Source organism: Podarcis bocagei (assembly GCF_964188305.1).
Source record: "Podarcis bocagei genome assembly, chromosome: 12".
Classification (NCBI taxonomy): domain Eukaryota; kingdom Metazoa; phylum Chordata; class Lepidosauria; order Squamata; family Lacertidae; genus Podarcis; species Podarcis bocagei.
The window spans coordinates 13784096-13809918 of record NC_138137.1 but is presented as its reverse complement, the minus strand read 5'-3'; the positions used below and the strand labels follow the sequence as shown (position 1 = coordinate 13809918).

The 25823-nt window shown below is 44.1% G+C and overlaps 1 protein-coding gene and 1 long non-coding RNA gene across 2 annotated transcripts in view; both read left to right on the top strand.

The window, feature by feature from the left end:
* The first annotated feature begins 1470 nt into the window (after positions 1 to 1470).
* Positions 1471 to 8931, top strand: LOC308570292. Its single transcript, XR_014001088.1, has 3 exons — positions 1471 to 1610; positions 1796 to 1848; positions 8177 to 8931. It is a non-coding gene; the product is annotated as an uncharacterized lncRNA (long non-coding RNA).
* A 10434-nt stretch (positions 8932 to 19365) lies between these two features.
* Positions 19366 to 25823, top strand: part of TMEM108 (transmembrane protein 108) — a 193006-nt gene continuing 186548 nt past the window's right edge. The window contains exon 1 of the mRNA XM_081164750.1: positions 19366 to 19488. The gene's annotated coding sequence lies outside the window, so the exon portion shown is untranslated. The remainder of the gene's footprint in view (positions 19489 to 25823) is intronic.

Below are 25823 nucleotides of genomic sequence, written 5' to 3'. Positions count from 1 at the left end.
AAAATAAGTGAATCAGGAGGTGTGTTTTTTCCCCTAAACTGGTGCAGAAATTGCATTGGCCTAAATGGTGTGAAAATTGAAATTTTGAAAAAATTCTCCTGCGCCCAATTTCGGACCCAAAAATCTAAAAAAAAATCTCATAGGTATCTACACATAATTATTATTATTTTGAAGAAAATCTGAGTTGTGAGAGCACATGGCACCAGGTGATTTGGCGTGGAATGACCCCTACTTACAACTTTGGAGAAAGCACGTCTCTGAATACCTGTTCCTGGGATCACAGGTGGGGAGAGTGCTGTTGGGCTCCAGATCTTATTGTGAGATTCCCATGGGCATCTGATTGGCCACAGAGGACAGTGTTGTGGACTAGCCATGTTACACTTAGCCATGTGTCTATACCTCTTATGTATCTGTTCCACCTTGTAACCTGCGTATTGCCTTTGTATCCCTTTGAATTATGCATTAAAGACTTTAGCAGAAACCAGCCTGGGAGTTAGAGCCCTTTATCTAGGGCCAAGACACTGGCACAGTAAAAAAAAGGTGCTCTTAGTGCTATTATACTAGGAAAAGTGGTGCAGGGATTCACCATGAACACTTCTTGGAATGGCAATGGCACCCCCCTGAGAGGTGCCAGAACTGAGTTCCAGAGAGTTCCAGCTGAAAACAAGCCCTGGGTGTTCTTGTTATTAGATAAATAAAAAAAAAATGTTATGGCTCTGCACAGCCACAAAGAGAGCTTAGTGTTGATGCTAGCTGCATGGCCTATGGTCCTTTCATCATTTCACAGATTTTGTTTCCCCCCACTTGCTCTCTTGGTGGGAGGATTGGCAAATACAAAATCTTATTACTTAAGTGCTTCCATTTATTCATTTCTTCAGAAAACAATTTCCCTCAGCACCACAGCTGACAGTTCAGCAGCCCCACGCTTCCTCGGGGCCCAGCAATGGCAATATGTTTTAATTATTTTAAAATATTTATAGCTTCGCTCCTATCTCCGAGCTCTCATTAACAGTGCTGGGAACCTCTTCCATTAGACGCTGTCATTATACAGAGATTTATTTTTGTGTCATAGCCTGAACTTGTGTTTGAAAGCTAAGCTCTCTCCCCTCCACCTTGGCTCAGGCTTCAGAACGAATGGAAAGGCCAATGGTTTCATGGAAACAGCTCCTTCCGCCATTCCAGACCCTCCAAGTGTCCCTATTTTCCAGGGACGGTCCCAGATTTACAGAAGCCGCCCCAAATTTGATCCCAAAATGTCCCCGTCAGAGCAATGTTGGAGGGTAGGGCATTCACAGTAAAGACCTGAGATCCGATCCTTCAAATGGCCTCACAGTAACAAACATAATTTAAATTTATCTGTCCATTAAAATATATGTGTATATCCCATCCTGCTTCTGTGAGGCACATTCTTAACACAATCTATTCTTCTACAATTCTCTCGCAGGCCTGGTCAGTTACATTTGCTGCTTTTGATCTGTCAGAGAAACATCCGTCAGCTTTCATCTCGTTTCCCTCAAGCTTGCTACTGTTAATAATTTATCGCCTATTTATTATCAGCATTTGAATGTGCGGGTCTCCCGCTTGATTACGAATTAGGAAACAACGAAAAGGTGGGGGACATGACACCTTTGATCCTGAGGGGAAATTAACGTTAAGGGCAGACTTGTGACAGAAAGAAAAAATAAGAGTGGGGGGGTGGCGGAGATCAGAATCGCCTGTTGGGGTAAAATAATGCTCATATATACAATCAAGCAGTATACAGATTTGAGGAAATAAATAAATCTTCTCTCTGCAGACTCAAATTCTCTGGTGAGCATAGCTGAAACCTTCTTTCTGCTTCAGCCATTGGTAAGTGTCAAGGCTGTGTCACCTTCTTATGACATACATACATTACAACTGGTTTTTTGATGTTAAAGTTTGGCCACTGGTTTAGATACAGTTTTCAGTAATTTAAAAGGAAAAAACATATTTAAATATATTTTTAAATGCCTATTTAAATTTGTATAGTGAGAGGATTTTTTTAAAAAAATTGCAGAGTGACATAGAAAAGGGACGGGACTGGGGGTAAAATATATTTATTTATTTACTTTATATACCGCCCTACACCCAGAGGTCTCAGGGCGGTTCACAGAACAAAATCAAAATATAAAACCACAATATATACATGCAATAAAAATGCAAAAGTGACACAGGTTGGAAATACTTCGCCAAACCTTTTTTAGGCATTACAACTAGAGGCCATCCTAAAACATCATAAAACATCCATATATAACATTGTAAAATATATACAAATAAACAGCCATGTAAAATATATGACGAGGATTTTCATTGGGATTTCTTCCCGCTAAATAGTGCCATTCGCCCTCTAAGGGATACTATTGACAAAAACCCAGCCACCCAGTTACATCAGATAGAATCTGGTTATTTTCATTTTCCCGCAGTGTTAGACTACCCAAAAAAGGGGATAGTATGCGTTTGCGTAGCTGGTTCTACAATGAACAGTAGAAAAGAATATATTCTACGGTGTCCAGCACATTCAAAGAACATCCACAATGTCTATTCTTTCTGGGGATGTTTAAATATCTGCCCTTGACAAAAGCTATTTAAATTAGAGAAATGCTTTTCAAAAATTTGCAGGGTGACATAGAAAAGGGACGGAATTGTGGGTAAAAACATGCAAAAGTGACACAGGCAGGAAATACATTTGCCTGCGTCACAGATATCACTGCTATAAGTAAATTCTCCATACTGCCTACTTGATATAAGTCTTTCCCCAAACATGTACCCTCCATTTGCTTTGGAGTCTAACTCCCAGCATCCCTGAACATTGGCCATGTTGCCTGGGGATAATATTTATAATAATTTATACCTTGCTCATCTGACTGGGTTGCCCCAGCCACTCTGGGCAGCTTCCAACATATATAAAAACATAATAAAACGTTAAACATTTTAAAAAAACTTCCCTATACAGAGCTGCCTTCAGACGTCTTCTAAAGATTGTATAGTTACTTATCTCGTTGGCTTGGGGGTTGAATAACTCCATACCCTCTATATAAGGGTCTGGTGACTTTTGTTTCAGTGTATCTGAAGAAGTGTGCATTTACACAAAAGCTCATACCAATAACAAACTTAGTTGGGACTCTAAGGTGCTACTGGAAGGATTTTTTAAATTTTGTTTTGACTACGGCAGACCAACACGGCTACCTACCTGTATCCATACCCTCTGACGTTTATCCAATGAAAATAGGGACGTCCTAGGGGGAAGCGGGACATTCTGGGATCAAATCAGAAACTGGGACAGTTTCTGTAAATCTGGGACTGTCCCTGTAAAATGGGGACACTTGGGAGGGTCAGGGACTACACCAGGGGTCGGCAATGTATGGCCCATGGGCCGGATATGGCCCAAGAAGATTGTTTTACCGGACCATGAGCCGCCTGCAAACCGAGCTGCCCGCACAGCGAGTCCCCTGCGTGCTGTACTAAACCGGCTCAGCGTGCCACAGGAACTCGCCGAGCGGTGCCGGAAATCACATCTGCGCATATGCAGATACTGGAAATCGCTTCTGTGCATGTCCAGAGGCCGAAAATCATGTCTGCACTGGCGTCTGGGCATGCGCAGAAGCAATTTCCGGCACCGCGGACATGCGCAGACGCGATTTCCGGCGTCACGCTGCGTCGGTCCGGCCTACGGACGATCTCTGTGGGAGTGGTCCAGCCCATGGCCGGTAAGACTTGCTGACCCCCGGACTACACACTGCTCTCAACACCCCTTGAGAGTCATCTGCTGGAATAGTAGAGTTAAGATCTTGGTGGATGCCAGTGATTTTGTCCTCAAAGTGCTTTGCAAACAAGTCACAGCCAGCTATTGCATGCACAGGCGGAGTCCCCCAACCCCTGGGCAGCCCTGTGTGGAATAACGACTCAAGACAAGGTACTATGGGATTAAAATTGGCCACAACTTTATTATGTTTCAGATGTGGGCAGACCTTGGCTCAGGCATTGGGCGTTTATCTTTACCAGTCCCCCACCGCGGATCTGGGTAACATCAGGGTTATCCAGAGTGTGTGCGGGGATGGGCTGGCTCTGGAGAACATATGTTCAAGCAGAGAGAGCCTGCCCCCGTTACACCGCCGTCGCAGGGCAATGACAACCTCTAGGCATACGGCCAAAGCCTCCCCTCAAAACAACCCCTTTAACGGAGAACCCTGGTATCGCCGCCACAAGGAGAAGGGGTTGTGTGGGTCACTGTTACACACCCACCCCCATTTAGGGAAGATAGAAGCTCTGGAGCCAACTGATGATTCCCAGGTAAGATCCTCCCCCTATTGTGTGGGCAGGTTGGTCCCTCCCCCTACCTGGCCTGATTACCTTGGCAACGCCTCCCCAGGCGGGATTGGGTGACTGGCTGAGGTAGGCAGAGACCTCCAGGTATCCCACCTGGGGGGAGGTGAAGCCAAGCCTGTGCTAATGGTGCCACATAGGGTCCCAGGGGCTGTGTGCGACCGCGCAAAGGGCACCCCCCCCCCGTTTGATGTGGGGAGTGGTCATTGTCAGTTCTACCATCTCCTTTGGGCCAGACTTTAAGAGGCCCCACACTACCCGGAAAAGCTCTTCTGGATGGCACAACAAGGATGAAACATGAAACAGAGGCAGCGAAGTATGCTTTCTTTGCTGCCTTCACCGCCACTAGGTAGGCTTGATGATGCGTTCAATTGCATTCGACTGAAGCTTCCTTTTCATATTTTAAAAAAACCTGGAATAATTGTTCAGTCCTAAGGGAGAAGAACGTAATAAGCCTTGCTGCCTGTCCCCGCTCACTTTTTAAACTAGATAATTGCTTTCTTATGCTACTGTCGGGGCTGGTATGACTTAACTATTTAGATAAGGAGCTCGCGGACTGAAAAGGAAAAAAAGAGAAGCCGTCATTTGGCTCTACAAGTTATTGCCTCTGCTGATTAGTTGTAATGACAATTTGCATAACAAGAGGAAGCTGGCAGTGTTGGGAAGCAGGAGAGAGACTACCTGACTACCTGAACAAATGCTTTGGGGCCAGGCCTGCCACAAAAAAGCAACATGGTTTGGTTTTTTTTTAATTATTATTTTCCTGTAGTTATTTTCACAGAGTTCTGGTACATTTCAGATCAGCGTGTGGGTATGTATGTATGTCTGTCACAGAGTACTTCCTTCTTCCTTCTTTTGACCTTGAGAAATGGTGCAGTTAGAAGCTGCCTAATTCTGAGCCAAACCACTGGTCCATCTTAGTACTTAGTACTTGGCTTAGTACTGCTTACACGGACTGGCAGCTCTTCTCCAGGGTTTCAGGAAAGCGTTCCCCCCCCCCCCAGCCCTGCATGGAGAAGCTGGGGGTTGGAACTGGGACATTTTACATGCAGAGCATGCTCTACCAACTGAGTTAGCCTACAGCCCTTCAAAAATAAATCTGACGCATGATTTGGGGGAAATGTAAAGTCCTTAATTACATGATCTACATTGTCAGAATCATGACCATAGTCATGAATAAACCTCCATCAAATAAAATAAAAAATTTTCTTCCAGTAGCACCTTAGAGATCAACTAAGTTTGTTATTGGTATGAGCTTTCGTGTGCATGCACACTTCTTCAGATACTCATACCAATAACAAACTTAGTTGGTCTCTAAGGTGCTACTGGAAGGAATTTTTTTTAAATTTTGTTTCGACTACGGCAGACCAACACCTGTAACATCCATCAAATGAAAGGTTAACTATGGTTATATTCTCGAGACTTAAATTAGCTTTGTTTTTAGATTTGCCCCTAAAAGGGATGCAAAACCCAGATAAGCTGCAATGTACATCCAGTCTTATCTTTCCAGATTCTCACCTGTGCTTACAGCAGAGGTAGAGAACTTGCTGTTGGACTCCAATGTCCATCAACCCCAGTCTGCATGGTCAATGGTCAGGGATGATGGGAATATTGGTTGAGCAAGATCTAGTGGGCCACAGGTTCTCCATCTCGGATTTATTGCATTCATAAGCAATTCAACAAAAACATGAATTAAGTGTTGAAATTCATCTTTTAGCATCATGTATGAAAAGGGACGCGGGTGGCGCTGTGAGTTAAATCACAGAGCCTACGACTTTCCGATCAGAAGGTCGGCGGTTCGAATCCTCACGACGGGGTGAGCTCCCGTTGCTTGGTCCCTGCTCCTGCCAACCTAGCAGTTCGAAAGCACGTCAAAGTGCAAGTAGATAAATAGGTACCGCTCCAGTGGGAAGGTAAACGGTGTTTCCGTGCACTGCTCTGGTTCGCCAGAAGCGGCTTAGTCATGTTGGCCACATGACCCGGAAGCTGTACGCTGGCTCCCTCAGCCAGTAAAGTGAGATGAGCGCCGCAACCCCAGAGTCGGTCATGACCGGACCTAATGGTCAGGGGTCCCTTTACCTTTACCTTTATGAAAATGCCCACATAGTCACCGGAATGCTTCTTGCTGAGATAACTGCCCTTCCAAACGAAGATCTGCTTCTCAAGTTATCAGTGGTGGTGGTGAGATGATTAGCAATTGAGATTGGGGAGGGTTGCTATAAATGAAATGGCAAAAGTCAGTCTCAGGTGTTAGAGGTGGAAGAGGGGCAGAGCAAGAATGAAAGCTGAGGCTGTGATATTGCGCCTTCCTCATTGCAGTTCCACCCCCAGTGTGGCAGGATGCAATCACATTATGCAGTGTGAGCAGGATTTCTGCCAATGCACACCTTCATACTGTGAGTGGAGCTATAGCTATGGCCTTCCTGACTTGGCATCATCTGTTATGTTGTAAAATCTTGCTCATCATTTTGTGGGTGGAATGTGGGTGGCTGAGGAACAATGGAAAGAACTGCTAATGCATACAGCTTGCTCAGTTATTTGTACCGCATGAGTGAACCAAACACCAGCACAGTGAGTTCAAGGTCTTACTGCAATGCCATATCCCATTTCATAACTGATACAAGATGGTTTGAATTACTGTCTAAACGCTAGCATTTCCACAAGGTATGTATTTCAGCAAGTTTCCATTTCATCTGGATGTGTAAGAGTTGGCTTAGTGTCCCATCAATTAAGAATGTCCTTCCTATATTAATACGTCTACCACAAGTTCTTTGACATGGTGCTCAAGAAAATTTATTAGGCCTTTCTGTTTTAGCAAGTACTTCTTTAAGTTAATTGTGCTGCCATAGAGTTGCTAGATAGCTCCGAGATGTTGTTAGACTCTAATTCCCATCAGCTGTAGCTCATTGACATGTCCAGTGGTCAAGGATTATGGGCACTGTTGTCCAACAAAATCTGGCAGCCAAGGCCTCCCATCCCTGTTTAAAAAGATTGCCTCCTATTCTAGAATATTGCAGAATACCACAGTTCCACTGACTGTCATTGTGGCTTCACATTTTAGAGTCCCATGGCTCCATACAGGACAGTGCACTCATCCTTTTGGTGTACTGATGCTTATGAAAACTGTTCACCTGTCTAGGTAAAATAGTAGGGGGAAAGAGCAGAGTGGGCTGGGAAGCTAACAAGATGGATCCAAAGGTTTGGCCCCAACTTTGGAGGGATCTTTCCTTAATGGATCTAGGGACACTCAAATTCAGTGTCTGAACTCCACCATTTTTGGGTCTCACACCCTTCGACTGGTGGATGCTGACAGAGATTGTGAGAAAGGCGTCAGGCTGACCTTGCTTATCTTGGCTTCCTCTCCCAAGTGATGTTAATCTTGTGGAGCAAGAAACACATAGAGACAGGCTCAAGTGTGTTCAAAAACTCCTTTGTATAGTGTATCAGAAACTGCTCATGAATATTCGCTCAGAAGGCCTACAAAAAAAAAAGCAGCCTTTCCAATCAATTGCCCTGTTCCATCACTTCAAACCTTAGGAATGTTGGAGGATTTCATGTGATATGTTTTTTGTTTGTTTGTTTTTTAAGCGAATGAATCTGATTTGCACTCCCCAGACTAATAACACAGATCGGAACACAGTTATCTTTCAGGTTTCTTTGCACTTCTCCAGGTTTTGAGCTTCAGGTATTGGCTCAAAGAATGTACCAAAACATGGATGAAAATCCATGTTTTTGGTTCATACACATGTAATTTGGGAGAAAATGATTTTTTAAAGGCGTATTCCATGGGGGGAAATGTTCAAAATAAAGCAAATTCCCATTCATTTTTTAAAAGAAAAATTACAGATTGAGGCAGAATTGGATGGGATTGACTTGTGACTGAAGACCTGTGAAAGTGGTATGGACCATAAATAGACTGATCTGTCCATCCCTATGAGACCCAACCTAATATGACCAAAGACGATATCAGAATTAAATTTATAAGTGAGTATATATGATGTATTATGATAAAGATTAGGCTGTGCACTGGATTTGACTGAAGCAAGAGGGTCTGAGCTTCGGCGGAGTTGGGTACAGGCAGTCCTGAATTGTCTGGGTCAAGTTAGGAGTCCCGGTGTGAACTAGGGCTGTCAGTGGGTGTGGTATCAGGTGGGAAGGCTACAGTCCCCAGCGAGATGCTCCTTCATAAGTACTCGCCCCACAGGGAAGGCGCTTGCAAAGCAGCACCCTGCAGGATTGAACCCTCCTGCTTTCTGTGGTCAGGAAAGGAGATGAAGCATTTCCTTCTCCTGTTGCCTGTACAACTTTGCATTTAATTATGGTTTAAAAAACCATAATTGGACATTAGACCCGTCCCATGGTCCTATTATTAATTTAGTGATTAAATTTATGTGGCACCCTTCATCTGAAGATCACAGGGAGGTTCACAACAGAAAAATGCAAAATGAGAATACAAAACACACAATAAAAGGAAAATGAAAACAAATCACCAGTAATAACCCTGTCCCCACATTTAAAAAGCCATAGAATGTTAATCAGACAAACACCTGGTTAAAGAGAAACATTTTCGCCTTGCATCTAAAGGTATGTAATGAAGGTGCCAAGCGAGTCTCCATGAGGAGAGCATCCCAGACAGGCAGCCACTGTAGAGAAGGCCCGTTCTTGTCTTGCCACCCTCTGGACCTTTCATGGTGGAGGCACAAGAAGAAGGGCTTCAGATGATGATTGCAAGGTCTGGGCTGGTTCATATGGTGAGAGAGGCATTGCAGTCCCGAGCCATTTAGGTCTCTATAGGTCAGAACCAGAACTCTGAATTGGGCCCGGAAACGAATTGGCAGCAAGTGCAGTTGGGCCAAGACTAACGAAGAAGAACAAAGTTAGCAGAAGGGGATTGCACCCAGGACATTACAAATCCATAGAAAATAAAAATAACGTAACAAGAGTCTGGCTTCTGGATCAAGTCAATAGCCCATCTAGTCCCAACACTCTGTTTCCAGTGGTCAGCCAGATGTCCATGGGAAGCCTACATAAAAGGCCTGAGAGCAACAGCCCCTCTTCCCACTCCATGTGTTGCTGTGACAAATGATGGGGAATCCTGGGTAATCTGTTAGTCCTTGTAAGCAGAATCAATTAAGCTTGCAAAAGCTATTTATAATTAGCAATTATAAAGAAATCTGCAGGGTCCTAATTATAATGACACAACAATGAAAACAAGCGGCAGTCTGGGTGCAGGGAAGGAAAAGTTCCAAAACAAGAAGCAAAGCAGAGAGGCCACATCACCATTCTTATAATGTTTATCATGATGATATCACAAATTGCCATCTTCCTGTTGTCAGGGTGATGATCTCTGGAGAGTTTCTCTAGATTTATATTACAATGCCGCCACAGGACTAGTGGCATTATTTATTGAAACCTAGTGGCAGCAATAAATGCTTTCTTTGGACTATTTAGCAAAAGAAATGAAAATAGTTAAGCTGCCTCTGTCTTTGTATCTGCCACACATTTATCATTAATTCATCCTGTCTTTGGGAGCCCATACTTTTAATAAAGCAAAAAATTCCTTCCAGTAGCACCTTAAAGACCAACTAAGTTAGTTCTTGGTATGAGCTTTCGTGTGCATGCACACTTCTTCAGATACACTGAAACAGAAGTTGCCAGATCCTTCTATATAGTGAGAAGGTGGGGAGGGGTATTACTCAGAAGGGTGGTGGGAATGGGAGATTGGCAGATAGCTGAGATGAGCCTGTTGACGACTCTTAACGACTGTAATAGGTCTTACAGGAAAAGGCAAGGGGTGAGAAGGTGAGAAATGGCTTAGTCATGCATAATGGGATAAGAATCCATTAATAAAGCAATTCTGCTAGGGAATCATCAAAACTGGGAGAGAGGGGGGGAGATGGATTGACACCCACTCACCCCTAAAAATATGAACATATTGGTCTTCTATTCACCCCAGGCACAAATACAACAGAATTGGTGCAATTACCCCAGCAATCCGTTTGTTTTGCTTCATTCAGCTGACAGTAAGGACTGATCCTTAGCTAGAGGACAGGACCGGGCTGGCCCATCCATGAGGCAAAGTCAGGCAACTGCCTCAAGCGGCAGGATCCACGGGGCAGCTGATCCAGCCGCCAAGGAATGCCTTGCCCACCTCTGTTGCTGCCCCACCATATGCCATCTCTACAGCGGCCTCTTGGTGAATAGGAGTCGCTGCTGGCCTCCTCCCATCCTTGTTCCCAATGTAGATCTTCACTCCTGCCTTCTTTCCTGGATGCGGGGTGGAGGTACCATTTTGTGGTTTGCCTCAGGGGCCAAAATGTATTGGGCCAGTCCTGGGATGAGGCGTGGCACTGCTGGAGCCCTTTCCCTTGGCTATACCTGTGACCATAAACATAGGTAAAGGTAAAGGGACCCCTGACCATTAGGTCCAGTCATGGCTGACTCTGGGGTTGTGGCGCTCATTTCGCTTTATTGGCTGAGGGAGCCAGCGTACAGCTTCTGGGTCATGTGGCCAGCATGACTAAGCCGCTTCTGGCGAACCAGAGCAGTGCACGGAAACGCCATTTACCTTCCCGCTGGAGCGGTACCTATTTATCTACTTGCACATTGACGTGCTTTCGAACTGCTAGGTTGGCAGGAGCAAGGACCGAGCAACAGGAGCTCACCCCGTTGTAGGGATTCGAACTGCCAACCTTCTGACCGGCAAGTCCTAGGCTCTGTGGTTTAACCCACAGCGCCACCCGTGTCCCAGAACATAAACATAGTCTTGCAGTATTCTGTCCCCACCCAAATGCCAGCCACATGTTTGGGGAAGGTCGCAGGCAAGACATGACACAGTCATATGATTGCAAGGCTTGTTCTCCATATTTTCAGGACCCTGTTCTTATTGCTTTAGGACAGTGATGGCCAAACTGAGCCCTCCAGCTGTTTTGGGACTACAATTCCCATCATCCCTGACCACTGATCCTGTTAGCTAGGGATGATGGGAGTTGTAGTCCCAAAAACAGCTGGGGGGCCAAGTTTGGCCATCACTGCTTTAGAATCATGTTTTGCCACACCTGCCAATCAACCCACTTTTATACAGTGGTACCTCGGGTTAAGTACTTAATTCGTTCCAGAGGTCCGTTTTTAACCTGAAACTGTTCTTAACCTGAAGCACCACTTTAGCTAATGGGGCCTTCTGCTGCCACTGCGCCACCAGAGCATGATTTCTGTTCTCATCCTGAAGCAAAGTTCTTAACCTGAAGCACTATTTCTGGGTTAGTGGAGTCTGTAACCTGAAGCGTATGTAACACGAGGTACCGCTGTAATCTTGAAGTTAATTCACCTGGCTACAGTAACCAACACCTAGGATAGACTAATGTAGCATGTTGTACACGGAGCCTTGCTTGAAAAGCATCGAGATACTGCAACTGTACGAAATGAGGTAGTCCAATTGTTAACTGGGACTGATAGCTGTGAATAAATCAAAAATCTTCACATACTGCTGGTTTGTTTTCAGGCTTAATTAAAGGAACTGTCTTTGGCCTTTTAAGCTGTACATGGCCTGGGATTAGGGGATCTTAACTGATGGGCAGGTTCAAGGAGGAGAAGATGGTGGGTCAAGATGACAAGGGGCTGGGCTGTCTGTAGGACTGTCTTTTCTCACGTGAACCTGCCCACCTATTTGTTTGGCAGTAGGGTGGCCATATCTACAAGGATAGTCCTCTATTTGAATGACAGTCAGAGGAGAGGCCTCTGTTTGAAGGGCTGTTGGGACCAAGTCTGGCTTAATATCTGAAAGACTACACAGATAACATTTGAGATGAAAATGTTTCATTTGAGATGAAAAGAAAGGAAGTATTACAAATGTTATTTATAATAAAGTGACCATACCAAGGATTGCAACACACACACACACACACACACACACACACACACACACCACTTTTATTGCCTCACAAATATTACAAGCCAAAGACCTTTAAAACCAAAGGAAAAATTGTTTATGCTTTGTGTAGATAAGACTGGCTTTTTTGCATAGAGCTGCAGTCATTTTAGTAATATTTCAGTATCATTTATTAGAGTGTTTAATAAGCTTGGGGGATAGATATCAAGTGCGAGGGAGGATGAGAATTAACTACTATGCAAGCAGCAGAGGAGGAAATAATTACAGTCTTCATAGGGGAAGAGGTCTGGAAAAATAAAGAGCTCTCTGGGAGGCTTTTACTTGTTACTTTCGCTGTTCATAAAAATGCAGACGTTGTTTCCAATGAGATGCTTTGGAACTGGAATGGAACAGAGAAATAATTCACAAGGGCTTTTAAGGCTTTAATTATATCACGGTTAGGTGCTGTAGGTAGGCTCCAGTGGATAAAGCAAATTAAAGCAGCCACACTGGTGGGAAGTTTTCTTTAAGTTGCTACCTTGGCTGGAATTATGGGTGGTGTCCAAAATTACTTGTGCTCATAAGAATCATTGCACTGCCCTGTTTTATTAATGCTTTATTGGTGGGCATTATTATTCTTGATGTACTCCTTTGTGTTCTAGTGCTGTTGCATAGATTTCTTATGATCTTATTGTGTCCTGAATAAGCATCTCCACCCCCATCGTTCAGCCCGGACACTGAGGTCCGGCTCCGAGGGCCTTCTGGCGGTTCCCTCCCTGTGAGAAGTGAAGCTACAGGGAACGAGGCAGAGGGCCTTCTCGGTGGTGGCACCTGCCCTGTGGAACACCATCCCATCAGATGTCAAGGAAATAAACAACTATCTGCGTTTTAGAAGACATCTGAAGGCAGCCCTGTTTCGGGAAGTTTTAAATGTTTGATGTTTTAGAGTGTTTTAATATTCTGTTGAGAGCTGCCCAGAGTGGCTGGGGAAACCCAGCCAGAGGGGCAAGGTATAAATTAATAATAATAATAATAATAATAATAATAATAATAATAATAATAATAATAATAATTTGCAAACTTCTTTGGGTCTCACGCATTAAACAGCATAGAGGAGTTATTAGTGTGTTGTTGTTTTTAAAAAATGCTCAGTAGATCCACTGAAATTAATGACTAAATACAGGTCCATTAATCTAAATGGCTCTGCTCCAAGCAAGTTGGAGCCAACCCTATGGCTTTATTGGGGCGAGCACTATTGTCCCATAAAACCAATGTGAGTCACATTGGATACGAACCTCCTAGGCATGACTCACCCCAACTGGGTAGGGGAAGAAGCCCACATCCTGCTGCTTAGTTGCACACGCTGTTTGTTGATTCAGAGTTACAAGTGCACTGCCAAGCAGATGGGGGCAATCGCCTGTTTGGATGTAGGTGGGACAACAGACATTCTCTTGTCCTATCTCCTGAATGGGAGGATTAGAGCAGCAAAAGGAAGAGACCTGCTTGTAGGCTGATGCTGTGTGCAATGATTTCTGGATCAGGGGAAAATGTATTTTATTATTAAGGATGTGTTTTAAAAAAATGCAGGATGTGCAGATTTCAAAGGATAGCTGTGTTTTTGTTCGTGCATTGTTTTAGGAAGTGTGAACATGGTAGGTTCACATTAAAACGTGACTCAAAGAAGAATTCCACCCCCATCGCTGGTTCCAAGCCATTTAAACCATATGAGCTACATTAGCTAACTTCCATGCCTGCTTTCTCAGCTAGGTCCCCGAGGAGTCTGGAAACCAGTTGTTAGATGCCTCAAAGGAAACACTAATAAACCATCATAAACGAGTTGCGAATTCTCTAAAAAGATTGTGGTGAAACATGGTTTTCATATATGGGCTATTGGGCTTGGAATAATGTGCTAAACTCAAGAAAGATTTCCCGCTGGACAATAATGGGCAACAGCATCTGAAGCAGCCTATTCAAAGTCAAAAGATTTCACTCAAAGGATTTTCATGGTATGGTCATTCAAATGAAGCTATTTGCCCTTCATTGCGGACCATGATTGATATCCATAAACCGTAAAAAGCTGTCGAGTCAAAATCAGGAGCAGGCCTGTAATGTCTGTCAACATCTCTTTGTCCGGGCACACTTGCCTAAACAAAAATGTTTCAAGCAGGCACCAAAAAGACTATAGAAAAGGCGCTTGCCTGACATCAATCGGCAGGGAGTTCCGAAGTTTAGGTGCCATCACATTAACAGATTGATTTCTCAGAACTGTGAAATCATTTGCATATAAAAAAACAGAATAATTGCAGTCATAAAAAAAATTACCTACATAGAAACAATTAAAAAATCAAATTTATAAAAGCAGTTTCAAATCTAGTACAGATACCTACTGAAATAAAAATATCCATTTACAAGGAAAAGGTAAAGGTAAAGGTACCCGACCGTTAGGTCCAGTCACCAACAACTCTGGGGTTGCGTGCTCATCTAGCTCCATAGGCCAAGGGAGCCAGCGTTTGTCCGCAGACAGCTTCCGGGTCATGTGGCCAGCATGACTAAGCCGCTTCTGGCAGTGCACAGAAATGCCATTTACCTTCCCACCGGAGCAGTACCTATTTATCTACTTGCACTTTGATGTGCTTTCGAACTGCTAGGTGGGCAGGAGCTGGGACTGAACAACAGGAGCTCACCCCGCTGTGGGGATTCGAACCGCCAATCTTCTGATCGGTGCTGATGTTATACTCACAAACTCTTTGAGGAAGACTAGGATGAGAGAGATGGATCCTAGTGAGCTTTATCACTGAATGTGGATTTGAACCCAGGTCTCCCAGGAAAAGTGGTGCAACGTGATATAAAACAAGAACCAAATAGTTCTGTGTGCAGGGTGCTTTAGACTTTGTTTTCATCAAACACCAGCCCTTGGTGATGCATAGCAAGTCGTATCTGGAACCAAGGAGTAATCCAGTGTGGCGCTGACACAGCCAAACAATGGAGAAAACTTGAATTTATTAATTTGCAGTTTTCCCTGAACAATGGCTCATGGCGTTATATATAAAGATAAATTTAAAACAGTGTGTTGCCTTCCAAATGCAAATGTCTGTGTTTAACTTCAGATTGCTTTGTACTGCGTAATGGACAAGAAAGCAGCAGGTAATGAATACAGCCTGAGCATTTGGGGAGTGGAAGGGAGGGTGTGTGTGAATCGAAATATAAAGACAAGCTGTGGATGCAGATGGAATTGTTAGGATCTAAGGATGTTCCTCTGGGGGGGGGGCAAAACATTTCTTTTCAACAAACCCCCAGACAATTGCAGAAGTCTGTAACGTGTTCATATGGTGTACATTACAGTAGACTGAAGCTGAATCTTGCTAAGACCCAGATGATGGTGAACAGTTCCCAGGTCAAAAAATGGAGGGTCACTTGTTTTAGGTGGGGTTGCACTCCCTCTAGGGGAACAGGCAGTTTAGGGCAGTTCTTGGAATGATCTTTGTCCATGGAAGAGTGCCTGCCACCAACTTCAGCTGGTGAACCAACTGTGCCCTTCCCTGGATAGGAAATACTTGACTATTGTGACACATATGGTACTTACCTCTCTTTTAGACTACTGTAATACTGTACACCCTGTGTTGGGCTTCCCTTGCAGCTAGTCCAGCAGGTGCAGAATGCTGTGGGCAGGGTAGTAAGTGATGGTCCTTATGGGCTGTCATATTCTGGTCTCTGAAAAATTTTACACATCACTTGGGAAGACAGGTGAACTAATATCAGTGTACTGGAAGAAGCAAAGATCACCAGTGTTGAAGCAACAATTCTTCAAGATCAACTTCGTTGGACTGGTCATGTTGTGCGGATGCCTGATCGTCTTCCAAAGCAACTACTCTATTCCAAACTTAAAAATGGAAAGCATAATGCTGGTGGTCAACAAAAGAGGTTTAAAGACTGTCTCAAGGCAAATCTAAAAAAAATGTAGTATAAACACTGACAACTGGGAAACACTGGCCTGCGAGCGCTCCAATTGGAGAACAGCCTTTACCAAAGGTGTCATGGGCTTTGAAGACACTTGAACTCAGGATGCAAGGGAGGAACATGCTAAGATCCACACTGTGATCAACTCCCGCCCGGAAACCTATGTCCTCACTATGGAAGGACGTGTGGATCCAGAATTGGCCTCCACAGTCACTTACGGACTCATTGTTAAAACCGTGTTTATGGAAGACAATCTTACTCAGCTACGAGTGATCGCCAAAGAAGATTCTGGTCTGATTCAGGATCCCACAGAGAACGAGGCCAGGCACACTATGGACATCTCCAAGTGACCAACTTGCTCCAACAAGGGTTGGAAGCAAACGGAGGCCTCTGTATGCTGACTACCTCCACCAGGCTCCACCCCTTGTAGAGAACTTTTGAGCTTTAAAGGGTGAACCCAATGGCCCAAAGATGATCCTCCCTCCTTAGCTGAATTGAAATGACAACAACTCTTTGTTATTCAGAGAACTAGCAGAAGTTGGTGCTATTTTGGAGACAGGTTGTGTGGCTTAGGAGGAGGTTGGGGTGGGTATTAACTTTGGATCACTTCAGGCAGGCTCTCTTTGAAGGGCCCCAGCTTTGGTCCAAATATTCTCACCTAACTTGGGTATTCAGAATTCAGATGAAGAGGTTGCATAGCCCTACTGTTTGAGTCAGAGGGTGGTGACCAGGAGACAGTATTTAAGGATTTGATTAGATCCATGTTAGTCGCTGCCAGATTTGTGATAACACAGCTGTGAAAGTGCACTAGGACTCCTCCTTTAGATCTCTGGTACGGTAAACCTTGGGAAATTGCCATTGCAGCGAAGCTTACACACCCAATCAATGTCATCAATGGGCCAGTAAAACAGAATACCCCTTTTTTTGCAGAACGGAGTAGTTTTATTGTTCGTGCTAATAAAAGCATTACAAGGACAACAATCTGCAGAAACAGTTAATGATTCAAGTATCTATGGAATTCTCATCAGTTGATGTTGTTCATAATGCCCTTAAGTCCTCTGTTTGATTATTATGATAACGCTGATTGACTTCTATATTAGACTCATAATGAGAAAGGCTATTATGGTAGCTCAGCTGTCACACCACTGCAGTTCTCAGATCCTTCCTTTGAATTTTGTTTTGTTTGAGAATTGTTGCTCCTTGATACAATCACATACAGCCGCTATCATCTGGAAACCATTTTTTGGTGGCCATAGGACTTGCCGATCAGAAGGTCGGCGGTTCAAATCTCTGCAACGGGGTGAGCTCCCGTTGCTCGGTCCCTGCTCCTGCCAACCTAGCAGTTTGAAACCACGTATAAGTGCAAGTAGATAAAGAGGTACAGCTCTGGCGGGAAGGTAAACGGCATTTCCGTGCGCTGCTCTGGTTCGCCAGAAGCGGCTTAGTCATGCTGGCCACATGACCCGGAAGCTGTACGCCAGCTCCCTCGGCCAATAAAGCGAGATGAGCGCCGCAACCCCAAAGTTGGCCATGACTGGACCTAATGGTCGGGGTCCCTTTACCTTTTATGGTGTTGCAGTAACTGGCATATACAGTACTTCAAATGGTGTATTTAAACGACACAAGTGGATTAAAGAACTTGATCTAGATCAGAACCGAAGCCAAGATGGAAAGTTTTGACTGCAGTCCACTAATGTACCTGCTCCTTTCTTCACCCATTTCCCAAGCCAGCTGACAGGCAGTTTTACGAGTCTTAGAATCTGTAGCGTTGGAAGGGACCGCCAGGGTCATCTAGTCCAATGCAGTTATATGAATCATTCCCAAAATGTAATTCTTAAGCAAGCCTCCTACTATGCACTATAAGACGTATACAGCACTACACTGAAACGTTTAAATGTTTGATTGTCCTTGCACCTTCCCGCCACACTTGCCATTCTCTCCTGCCGGACCAGTGTGGTGCACCCTTTGAGAACCACTACTGTAGAGCATGAATAGAAAAGGGGATGTGAGATTTGGAGACAGCAAGGGTCATGCACTTTATGTTTTCATTTTGTGTTTTTATGCGGTGAGCTGTCCTGAGATATTCAGATGAATGGGTGGCATGCAAATTTAATAAATAATAATAACCCCCTGCAATGCAGGAACCTTTTGCCTACTGTGCAACCCTGAGATTAAGAGTCCCAATTAGCACATATTCTTCTGAAGGGCCTCCTGCTTATTGACACATAGGCGCCGACTCCATGGGGCCTGAGGGGGCCCGAGCCCCCTCAAAAATTTGTTTGGGGGGCTCCGCCCCCCCAATAATCTCGGGCGCCCCTCCAGCAGAGCGCCACCGCCGCCCCTCCCCCAGCCCAAAATGCACAGGGTCGGGCTGCATGCCTCCTGCCCTCCCTCCCGAGCAAAAGCTCCACCCAATTTCCTTCGGAGCTGATTAATAGGCGCAGCACGCTCTCCCCTATTCGCTCACGAGGAGGCGGCGCCACTTTATCTGCATATTCATGAGCTTATTTATTATTCATGAGCTTTCCCGGGCCCCCCCAATATTTTTTATAAGTCCGTGCCCCTGTATTGACAGCACCTGTTTCCCTCATCAACTTTTACAATCTTTTAAAAACCACAACGGCTAAATACGGGCCTTCCCATTTTGGCCCGATTATGGCTAATCCAATACAGCTCTCGCATAATCCTGCCTCTAATCTCCATAATAACTTGTCCCTGCTGTTGCAAAAAACAAAAACACTTCATTTATATTCTGGGAACTAAATTCGATTCGAGCGCAAAAAATCCCCTCGGCCTATTCATCAGCTGGCCCAGATACCTGATTATTTGATGTAACACTGGACGCAAACTCAGCTATAGTAAAACAATTCAAAGAGGGCAAGCGCCTTACGTGGCTGGGTAGCTCAGCTGGGTAGAACGTGGTGCTGATAAAGCCCAGGTCGCAGGTTCGATTCCCCCCTAGAGGCGGTCAGCTGCATATCCCAGGGGGTTGGACTAGATGACCCTCAGGGTACCCCTAGGATATCTAATTCTATTGAAATCTCCCGACTCCCAGGGTATCTTTCGTGCGTTCCCACAGCCGGGAATTCTAAGCGGGATGGAGGGAGGGGGGGGGGAGAGCGCGGCTGGTGGGGAGGGGGAGCGGCGGAGCGGGACCCGCGGAGGGATTGGCTGGCGCCTGCCACGTGACGGACGCGAGGCAACATGTGCTATTGGCCTTCCTGGGCTGCCGGGGAGCATCGTCTTGCGTCGCGCGTAGCGGCGGCGGGAGATCGCCGGGTTCCTCCGCGGTGGTTCTTCGCAGCGGCGCTGCTCCTCCTGAGGTAAAATCTGAGGTGGTGGGGGAAAGGGGGGGAGGCTGCTGAGGCTGCTTTTTCGGGACCCTGCGGTACGTTGTCCTCCGTCATTCCCTCAGAAAGTGTGTGGAAGCCCCAATAATGTGTGGCGAGGATGGGGCTTGCGCACGGATTGAGGGGGGGGGGTGTCGCGTTTTACGTGGGTTTTTTCTCTGTCTTTGTGAGAGTTAAAAGAGGCAAAGGAGGGGGAGATCCGTGAGGCGTTGGAAATATGACTTGGGTTTTCTTTTCTTTTTCGCCTCGCTCTTCTGGTTTTGAGGGTGGGGAGAAAGGGTGGAAGGAAATATATCTTGTCACCATCGCCTTCATCATCATCATTTTATTATTTACAAAGCAGACAGTTTAAATTTAAACCTGGGAAATGCCTCTCGACTGAGGAAAGGTGAGGAGAAAGGGTGGCATGAAATATATATTGTCATTATTCTTATTCTTATTATTCTTATTTGCAAAGAAGGCAGTTTAAATTTAAACCTGGGAAATGCCGCTCGACTGAGAGGCGGGTTCGGAAATGAGGAAAGGTGAGGAGAAAGGGTGGCATGAAATGTATATTGTCATTATTATTATTATTATTATTATTATTTATTAGCAAAGCTGGCAGTTTAAATTTAAACCTGGGAAATGCCTCTCGACTGAATGAGGAAATGAGGAAAGGGGTTCTCAGGATATCCAAATGAACCGGGGGTTAAATGGACCCTGTTCTTCTGTAAGGCGAATTTCAAGTGGGTTGGGTTGGGTTTTTTTTTGCTACAGCCGGTTAAAAGCACATAACGTTTCAGCCCTGATAGAAGCACGCCTCTCTGAAGCAGCCAAGCTACAGAGAGATTTCCATGGGAATTGTAGAGTTGGGAAGGGACCTCTGGTGGTCATCTAGTCCAGCATTCCCGAACCTTGGGCCTCCAGCTGTTTTTGGACTACAACTCCCATAATCCTCAGCTAGCAAGACCAGTGGTCAGGGATGATGGGAATTGTAGTTCGAAAACAGCTGGAGGCCCAAGGTTGGGAAACACTGATCTAGTCCACCCCCTGCAATGCAGGAATCTTTTGCCCCATGTGGGGCTCGAACCCACAGCCCTGAGGCTTGTGGTCTACTGGCTGAGCTGGAAGTGAAGGTAGGTAGGTAGGTGGGTGGGTGTGTTAGGGGTGGGGTGGGGGGTGAGATGGAAGACAGTGAGTGCAAGACCAAATCTTAAGGGAAATTAACTTTTCATTAGCCATCACACCCATACTTAAAATCAAATGGTTCCTTGATGCTCAGGGGTATTAATAATTACTGCAGAGTATGTGTCTGTGGAAGACATTTCTCCAAGGATCAATGGCTGTTTATTATTCGTTTAAAATATTTATGAATTCATCTTTAATCATGGGTTTCTAAGCACGTTACAATTTTTTTTTAAAAAAAATAGAACAATGTTCTCTGCAGCACAAAATAAAACAGTAGGTTATTAAAAGCAACCAGATAAAATGAACTGTGCAGTAGGAATGTGGAATGTATAATCAAGCAGAAAAGGTTTTCTATCATGTGAGCAGAGAACATTAGTGTGCATATGTGTGTTTTTGTGCACATACAATATGTTCACATTTATTTTTAAAAAATGGGGATGCTATTAGCTTATTTGAACAGGCTGCAAGTCTTAGGCAGGTAAATCGTATAAATTAACCCCCCAGTCCCACAGTTGGATTCACTTCTGAATCTACATGGATAGGATTGTGATGTGAACTATCCTGAGACCTCCAGGTATAGGTGTATAAGTTGAATAATAAATAAATAAATAAAGCTAAAGGTAAAGAGACCCCTGATAGTTAAGTCCAGTTGCGAACGACTCTGGGGTTGCGGCGCTCATCTTGCTTTACAGGCCGAGGGAGCCGGTGTTTGTCCACTTCCACAGACAGTTTTTCCGGGTCATGTGGCCAGCATGACTAAGCTGCTTCTGGTGAAGCCAGAACAGCGCACAGAAATGCCGTTTACCTTTCTGCTGGAGCGGTACCTATTTATCTACTTGCACTGTGGGCTTTCAAACTGCTAGGTTGGCAGGAGCTGGGACTGAACAACGGGAGCTCACCTTGTCGCGGGGCCTCGAACCGCCGACCTTACGATCGGCAAGTCCAAGCGGCACAGAGGTTTAAACCACAGCGCCACCTGCGCCCCGTTAAATAAATAAATAAATAAATAAATAATGAAGCTGGATCCATGTTGCACAAAACATGTAATATTTAAGAGGAACTCTGTTGATTTGCCTCTGGACATAATTCTGTTGGGATGTTTCTGGAAAATGATGCTGTCATTTTTCAACTGATTCCCACTGCTTCCAATCCCAGGTTACATGTTGTCTGTTTTTGTTTTGTTTTTTAAGCAAACTCTGAAAAAGTTGGCACCTTGCCTATTTAGCACCAATTCAGAGAACCAAATGCTCCTGTGTTCAAAAACTTCTGTGAATTTTTCATCAGCAGTGTTCTTTAACTGGTTTTCCTTAACTGATTTTCCTATCTACTGAGAACAAATGCTCTATAGGATTCAGAAAAAGTATATTCTGTTTTCTCATTTCTAGCATTTTGTTTTCAGCATTGCATGCTACAATGAGAATATCAAGGCTTCCAGCAACATCTGTTACTGCACCATCAAGTCTTACCATAAATTATCCCCTGTGACCATCCTTGTTTGAAAATATTTGTACAAAGTTATCTTGAATGCGCAGGCACTAAGCTAATTATGGTAAATTTATTTCTGGTAAGTCTGATTTTCAGGGATTCTTTAGATGCTAAGGATTCTACAGGATTTTTTAAAAAGGATTCGTCAACTGAGAAAATTTCTAATCCAGTTAAGGAGCTGAGAGCTTACTTCACACTTGTAAATTCATGTTCTTGGCGTGTATATATATCAGAAATGACTAGGAAGAGTTATTTATATTTTTATAGGAGAAGAAGAAACAATGAATTGAGAAGAACTTGAGCAAAAGCATTAATGGAGATAGCAGCCTATATGATGTGTACAAACAAAAATGCACAGGGAAACGTGTACCAAAATGTATAAATGTATGATAATGGAAGTTTTGGATGCAATCTCCAAGAGCTAAATGAATTTAAGCTACAGTCATAATAAATTCACATCTCCAATGAGATACATTGGATTTAATCAAAGGAAAATTAATTGTGGTTTAGATGCAATCCTAAGTACATTTCCTAAGGAGTTAGAGCCCATCTACATAGCTGTTTTACTAAGGGTATATGCAATATCATATCTTTGATATGTGAATAGTGCATAGTACTGGCAGCACATTATCCTCCTTTATCAGTTCTTCCTCAATATTCCTGCATTATTGCATCCACACTTTAAACTCTGCCCATTCTGTTTTCCACATTGCATCCACCCCCAGTTTCCCCTTTCCCCCAAACTAAAGTTAGTTGCCTTTGAAGCCATGCCACCATACTTTCATTTGTCGTCTTTTTCATGTTTTATGTTAGGGTTGTGGCTGTTGTGCAAAACCATGGTTGTTTGCAGAGAGAAAAAACAGTATCTGTAATCAACAGGAAATAAAGTGGGAGTGATGCTGATAAACAAATCCTCCTCCCCACCACGAAGATTTCATATAACCATCATGACTTGACTGATAGATATGCCCTCCATGAATGTTTTTCAAACCCCGTTTTATAACCAACCAGTGGTCACCACTGTATCTTTATGGCAGGGAGTTCTATAAATTAATTATTTGACAATGGCTCAGTTTGCACATAACACAGAGTCAAATCATGGCTTAGGAGCAAACATGCAGGCTTACAGAGAGGAACTTGTGACCAGTTTACTCCTCCTTCAGTCATTCTGCTGCCCTCTGCTAAGTCAGGGTAATGTGTCCTACAAACCTGGACTCAGGGTTTAGCTCTGCAGACAAACCCACGAGCTCAAACCAAGGTTGGTCCTATGGTTTACAGCTTGTGGTTTGCCTTGGAGAGCTAAACCACAAACCTATGTTGATATGCAAAGTCAAACCATAGTTCAGCTCAGTGCAGCATCAGAATAACTGAAGGGAGATCTCGCCAGGAGCATCTCATTCACACTAAGCCACAGTTTGGTTTAGCATTACATGAAAACAAGATCAGTGTCTTATATGGCATTTTTTCATATAAGAAAACTATATACACAATCACTTGTGATGTGTGAGGTGTGTGTTTATTTTGCCACGAATGAGGAAGATGCCTGTGCACATTATCTCTGCTAGAAGAAACCTTAATGTGTCAATCAGCCCTTTGCCCCATTAATTTCTGTGGTACTTTCTTCGGTGTGATATATTACCTAGGACAAAGGTGCTACACTAGCAAGCAGAAGAGCCATTAGAGAAATTTTTGTGTTATCTCCCCAGAAAAAGTAGAAGTTAAAAAACAAAATCTGGTTTTGAGACTGAGTTAGTTCAGTGGAGTCAGTGAGGAATGCCTTTAATAACTGCCATTTATTACTTGAAGTATCAGATGGGCACTGCCGCAAATAGGATGTGGAAAGGCATAGTCTGTTGATGATCAAGCTGGACTGAATACACATAAGAACATAAGAGCTTTCTGTATCAGGCCAAAGGCCTTTTAGTCCAGCTTCCAGTTCTCACAGTGGCCAACCAGATGTGGGAAGCCATGAGCAGGACCCAAGTACATCATCACTCTTTCCACTTGTGATTCATAACAAGTGATGTTCAGAGAGTTACCACTTTCGCAGTGGAGGAAGATCACTCACTTTTGAAAGGCAACTGATCCACCTCAAAAGGGAAGGGGATATTTGTCAATTATTGGGTCTGCAAAGTTTGTTTCTAACTTCTCTAAGTAAGGGGAGCTAAGTTCCCCTTCCTTTTTTTATGGAGAAGTGGCCCTCAGCTTAGGCAAGACTTTGAGCGATACTCAAGTGCTCACCTGGTTGATGCCCTTTTGTCCTGTAGCACTGCAGTGCTGTGTGTCTTGATTTTATCAGGGTTCTCCTTGTGTTGTGATCAAAAGTAGTGTCCCCATTACAGCAGTGGGTTTACTGGCCTTTTCACCCTACATTATTCTCTAGGTAACTTTCTGTGGGGGAACGTTGCCAGTGTTGGGCATGCCGAAAGGCAAAAGAGGGCAGAATAATCAATTTCAATGTTACCTTTGTACAAGACGCTAGTTTAGACACACACTCACACACCCTCTTGCATACAGAAAAATGAGAATTTTCAGGAATCCAGCCAGGTAAAAACACCCAAGGTTTGAAGTGAGGCCAGTTAGAAGCTTGGAAGGCTGCATTAGGTTCCCAAGGCTGAGATTCCTCACCTCTGTGTATCAGCAATAAGTTAGCTATAGAGGTTGGCTGCCACTCAAGCCCACAGTGTTGTTTTGGTGAACTTTCACCATTCAAAATAGCATCTACATTACAACAAGCTCTCTCAGTCTTAGAACATCTTGCCAGTCCCCCCCCCCTTTTCTTTTTGGAGAAGTTACCAGACAAGGAAGCTCCCTCCGTTTCACAAGGCATCTCAGAGTCTTGACAAGGCAGATGCAATAGCATCATAAGGAATCCTTGTCAAAACATCCTCCTACTGTGTAGGCTGTAGGCACTGTGATTTATTATGCTAGAAGGAGATATCATTTTTTGTGAAAATTCCAGGAAAGCACAGGAAGAAGCGTTTCCTTTACTTATCTTCTAGTAGAGTCAGAGCTATAGTTGGTATATCCTTGCTACAGCACTGCAGATATACAATGCCATGTGGTACATCTTTCAAGCAATAGAAAATTACGCAATTGACTAAAAATACTGAGATTTTAAAATGCTTTTGTTTTTTGAAAGAGTTGACCTTCCAGTTTACAAACTGTTGTTCATGTTCTCAATCTTTTTCCTTAAAGCTGTGTGCTTGTAAGAATGCAGACATTTTTACCCGCCACCCTGTTTGAGAAAAATAGTTTTTGTTGGGCCAAGTGCTGTGCACATTTATTAAAAGTGAGCTTGAAAAAGATCTCTGTTCTATAAATACAGGGGAATCCCCAACTTATATGAGGATTCCATTCTGGGCTACTGCACACGTCACTGGAATGCACACAAGTGGGAATTCCCTCGTTTCTCTCCCACCCAGCTCCATTCCACACTGTTCCACCCCTGCCCCGCCCCTTTTGGTTCTGTTTTCAGTGCATGTGTCAGTGGGAATTGGGTGCTTATTGCATGGAAGTGGGGAGACGCCTGTGTTACAGTTAGGGAGCCCTGTAATACTGAAGCATTCAACAATAATACTGTATTTCATGATGTCATCTGGTGTCTTTATGAGGCAGGATTCAAAGGATTTGATATTTTATTGTCTTCTGATTGA